We start from the raw sequence: 5,562 nt of genomic DNA, 5'->3' as shown, positions 1-5,562 counted from the left end.
GGCAACAGGATTTGTTAAATAATTCAACAACCATTATTACTTACATCGGACCTCTCATTAATATGTAAAAGTCGATGTTTAAACCGTCTTAAAGGCAGTGGACACTATTGGTAATTACTCAAAATAATTATCATCATAAAACCTTTCTTGGTAACGAGTAATGGGGAGAGGTTGATGTATAAAACATTGTGAGAAAAGGCTCCCTCTGAAGTGCCATAGTTTTCGAGAAAGAAGTAATTTTCCACAAATTTGATTTCGAGACCTCAGATTTAGAATTTGAGGGAAATCAACCATCTAAACGCACACAACTTCGTGTGACAAGGGTTAATTTTATTTCATTATTATCTCGCAAGTTCGATGACCAATTGAGCTCAAATTTTCACAGGTTTGTTATTTTATGCATATGTTGAGATACACCAACTGTGAAGACTATCTGACAATTACCAATAGTGTCCACTGCCTTTAAACATTTTCACACTGAGTACAAGCCAACCGGTACATGCAGCATGCAGCAGAGTCCAGCTGCTTTCTCCAGAAGACGATCAGAGCTTACCGATCGAAAAGTCGAGTTGAAACCAACGATTATTTTCAGAACCACCTCAACTTTATTTAGAGATTATCATTGCATGGTGTTACTGCAAACCTTTCTATATTTTCACAATGTTTGTTATATTATGAGAAATGAATAATCAGTTTTATAAACCACACTTAGAGAATTTTTTGGTTGGATTGGTTGATCACAAGTCACATGTCACACTTTATTTCGCGTGTAAACTGTCCCGACACTCCAAAATATAATCATAAAAATATGAGTGCTGATCAACAAAAATTATGACGCGTGGGACGCCTGACAATTGCATTTCGCACGTAGATTTTACATTCAGTGCCCCTCCCCGCTGGCTGGTGACACCACTGCTGATCCCACTAAAAAGAAAACTCAAAAAATCTATACGGTAAGGCCCTACATCTTTTAAAGGCACTTGACATTATTTGTAATTACTCAAATAATTGTTGGCATAAAAATTACTTGGTGATGAGCAGTACGGAACTGTTGATATAGTATAAACCATTGTGAGAAACGGCTCCCTCTGAAGTAGTATAGATTTTGAAAAAGAGATAACTTCTTACTCAAATATTGAATCCCTTGTTAGGCATCTGAGAGCAAACAAAATTTGTGCAACAAAAAGGGTGTTTCTCTTTCACTATTCTCATGCAACTCCGATGACTAATTGATCCCGAATTTTTACAGAGATGTTATTTTGTGCATAAGTTGGGATACACCAAGTGAGAATACATGGTCTTTGAGAATTACCAAAGGTGTCCAGTGCCTTTAAACCCGTATAATACTTTGACGGCGTCAAGGCACCCTCCCTCAACAATATATAGGCACATTATTTATTCATTTACCGAAGGGAAAGAAAACATTTTGGGGGACGAAGTCAGAGATCATCAGCGAACGGTGGAGGGTCTCAAGCTCAGGGCAGTTGATCTAGTTTGGTTGAAATATTTACAGCCCTTCTGGGTGTGACATGATAGTCATCGGCCACTGGTAATCGCGTAATGCCGAATTATTATCCATGCATGTACGGAAGTGTATTCCCTCCACATGAATAAAAAATCTCTATTACCATGGATGTACGTACACGATAACTTATAGTGTACGTACACAAAAAGAGAGATTTTTGTATTCATGTTGCGGCAGTACTATTCGCTATAAACTTGAAAGAACTTGGGTTATGGACAATTATCACCCTTTATCCCCAAATTTGACTATTTCTAAGGCTATGTGTACTCCTTTTATTGATTATTCTTCCTGCGTGAACATTCACTCTGGATTGTCTCAAAAACGCGACCATGGACCAGTTCCCATGGTTTAGTTTTATTGCTGTATATAATTAGTCTTCATATTTTTACATGATTGAGACATTCAAAGGGTTCCCAAAAACCAAACGTATACAGACCCTTCTCTTTAAGTTTTAATTAATAATATTGACACCGTTCTGATAAAAAAAGGATGTTATGTGTTCGACACTTGTTTGATTGTTTGTGTTTTAAATTATACGTGTATCGTCGCCCGAGTGTGACAAGCCGCCCTTCCGGGTGCTGAAATTAAATCCAATTTCAAACGAAATCGAGATGTCTGTCGTCATGGCAACGAAACTTAATATGGCAGTGCCCTTTGTTTAAGCCTCTTGTTAAAAATGAATGTGAGGTGGATTTGTTACACATAAGGTGTGCTTACATGAGAGTAACTGGACTTTATTAAATCATGAAAAACCCTCAGATTGTTTTCTCGATTTCAGAGCAACCACAGGGACGCTGAATAGTCGCGAATGGCGTGTTTTTTAGGGACCGCGGAATTCCTTATTTTATTCGTCGTTTACAGTACGCCTACATTACTTTTATTCTTGGAAACAAAATGCATCATCAGTGGTTTGGGGTTGGGACCGTTTCGTTCGTTCCGGTTTTAATCGTAAATCGTAGTTGGTTTGTTGTTTTACTTGCCATAGATTGTGTTCTTTAGAGAACAACTTGCTACTACCGCGGAGTAAGATTTCGCTTCGGGAGACTTCTCAGTTCTGAAAAGAACTGTCCCGCCTTTTAACTACTACCTGGGCCCAATTTCAAAGAGCTGCTAAGCACAAAAAAATTGCTTGGCATGAAATTTCTTTCTTAATAAAAACAGGATTACCAACCAAATTTCAACGTGATTTTCAGGCTGAGCAAACAACAGCTGAATACCAGTATTAACAAGGAATATGCTACAAATTGAAATTTGGTTGGTAATCCTGTTTAAACAAAGGTAGAAATTCCATGCTTAGCAATTTTTTGTGCTTAGCAGCTCTTTGAAATTGGGCCCAGATGGGCGGAAGGTAGAGTTAAGTTTACAATACTTCAAATCTATTTGTGGGGATGTTTATTTTATTTTTTATTTTTTAAACTTGTTTAATGGGTGAGCATGACGATTTGAACTTTTTTGTTTAGTTACAAATCCTGCACTTTGCCCATTTGGAAATAGATTTTTTTTTTTTGCCGAACAAAATTGTGCGTTGACTTTAAATAAAACGCTGATTTTTTTAGCTGGAAGGCGATGTCTTGCTTGACTGACCTCATTGTGGTGTTTCTCTTTATTTCAATATTTTCGTATGAAGCTTGCAAATATGCAAAGTGGCATATGTATATGTATGTAGGCTACTGTCATTGCATGAAACACCTTTTAAATGTGTCCAGTTCTATTTCGGGAACCTAAAGTGTCAATTGATATGTTTTACAGTCGGGGTAAAAACAATGGCCGGCGTTATTCGCTTTCCTTCACGTCATCTTACACTCTCTTGCTGTTTATTTACCCGATCAGTGAAGCGTGCTTGCCCATGATCGGTCGTGGGAGAACTCGCCCGTTTTGCCGGTATAGATACACACTGTGTATAGTACTTGCTGCCGCATGGCGTGCTTTTCTTGGACTTTTTGACAACTTTTGTTCAAACAACACTGAGATTTCCAGTAATACAGCAGTTTGGTTTATCTTTTAGTCGGAGGATATTTACTGAGAAACACAAGGGTGGTATGAACCAAGGACCATAGAATAAGTAGGCCTACTATCTGTAGAAAGAGGCGCACACAGCAGGAATCACCAGGTAAGCCAAATAAATTACAGCGATGTTTACCTGTATTACGGTTGTATAGAAGACGAAATTTGTCCAAGCGGTTGTGTAAAGCATTCCGAACTGATGGTATGCACGAGACAAAAGAGGGCGTTTCAATTTCCAATAGGCATTCAAGCTTGTGACTTGGTCAATGTTGGTTCAGTTAAGAATACAGTGGGATGCAGTTGAAAAAGATCAAATAAATTTTGTTAATACAAAATAGCAAACCTTAAAAGTAGGTTACATTAAGCTGGCTGCCAAAGGGTTTTCCCCTCTACCTTTCGGGCAAGCTATACCCCTCCATGGCATGCGGGCAAGCCATTACCCTTTACCTCCAGGAAAGCCATACCACGCATAGCCTCAACAAGCAAGCCATACCATGGCATTCGGGCAGGCCTTACCCCTGGCCAATGGGCAACCATCCCCTGGCCTACGGGCAAGCCATATCCCTGCCTCTGTTGAAGCCACATACCCACAAGCCACCAGTCAAGCTTTACCTCTCTGTGAAGGCCTTGGGAATCTATAGGCAAGCAATAACACCATGCCCCCAGGCAAGCCATGCCTCAAAGCCAGACAAGCAATACCCCCATAGCCTCCAGGCAAGCTGGACAAGCCATACCCACAGCCTCCAGCATAACTTCTACTACCACATAATTGGCGTTTGTTGTGTACTTTTTAAGGACAGTTCAGAAGAAAAATGATGCAGATTCTAACCCATGTTCCATCCAATCATCGTGCACAGTGTGTTTTGTCGAAAATGTAATCTGGAATCTGATCCGGACATACAAATTGGGGTAGGCCCATAGAGCCATGGGTAGGCCAAAAAATACTGCTGATTGGCACTGTATTATAGATGGGTTTTTTAGGAATTTAGGAACTTTTTTCTTCTTTCTCTATTGACCGTGCTAAGTAAAAAAAGAAAGATAATCAAATCAATCTCAAAAATGGACAATAGTACAATTAATCAAACAACATTTCCAGACATCCTGACACTCAGTATAATACCATCGTTGTCTGTTTTCATATTTTCGACGTAATCAAATTGATAAATGTTGGGCAAGCCCTTTACTTCAAAACACACTGCCAATATACTGGTAATTTGAAAGGCACTGGACAGTTTTGGTAAAAATACTCAAAATAATTGTTAGCATAAAAACTAACTATAGATAATGAGAAACGGAGAGCTGTGAATAGTAAAACACATTGTGATAAACGGCTTCCTTCTGAAGTAACGTAGGTTTTGAGAAAAAGGGTAATTTCCCGCTCAAATATTTTAAGACTTCAGGCCTGAAGCCTTTTAATAGGCATCTGAAAGCATACAATTTGTTCTTTCATTATTCCCTTGCAACTTTGATGACCAATTGAGTCAAAAATTTTCATAGATTTGTTCTATTAAGAATACAAATATAATCTTGGGATACACAAAGTGAGAGTACTGGTCTTTGACAAATACAAAAGGTGCCCAGTGCCTTTAACCAACATCCCTTTTGAGATTGATAGCCTCAATTCGACATTAGTTTGAAGGGGCTGCCTCAAGTGATTATTGTCAGTTATGGAACCTAGATCCTAATAATACTTCAAAGTAAAGCGTTATTGTTTACAGACAATGTCCGTGTGTGTACGGCATTATAACTTTACTATGGCAACAATCAGGTGCTAAACCTGGATACAATAACGACCTTAACCAACGGGTCAATATTTGCGATGAGTCGGGAACCAGTCAATAGTTACTTCAAGGGGGAAACCAAGGAAACCGGTAAGAGAATGTCTATTCAACAACGGTCCCCCACTATCGAAACATTAAGTGAGAAACAATGCGTAGACTCAAAGTCATCTACTGACAAGTGCTTGTTTTGTTTACCAATGTCACCATAGGTCCAGCCGCTGACGGGGTCGTGCTTGGTGGATTTTTTTCCTC

This window comes from Asterias rubens, chromosome 12 (genome assembly GCF_902459465.1).
Source record: "Asterias rubens chromosome 12, eAstRub1.3, whole genome shotgun sequence".
In the NCBI taxonomy this organism is placed as follows: domain Eukaryota; kingdom Metazoa; phylum Echinodermata; class Asteroidea; order Forcipulatida; family Asteriidae; genus Asterias; species Asterias rubens.
The sequence above is the reverse complement of the archived record's forward strand: the minus strand, read 5'-3'. Positions refer to the sequence as shown.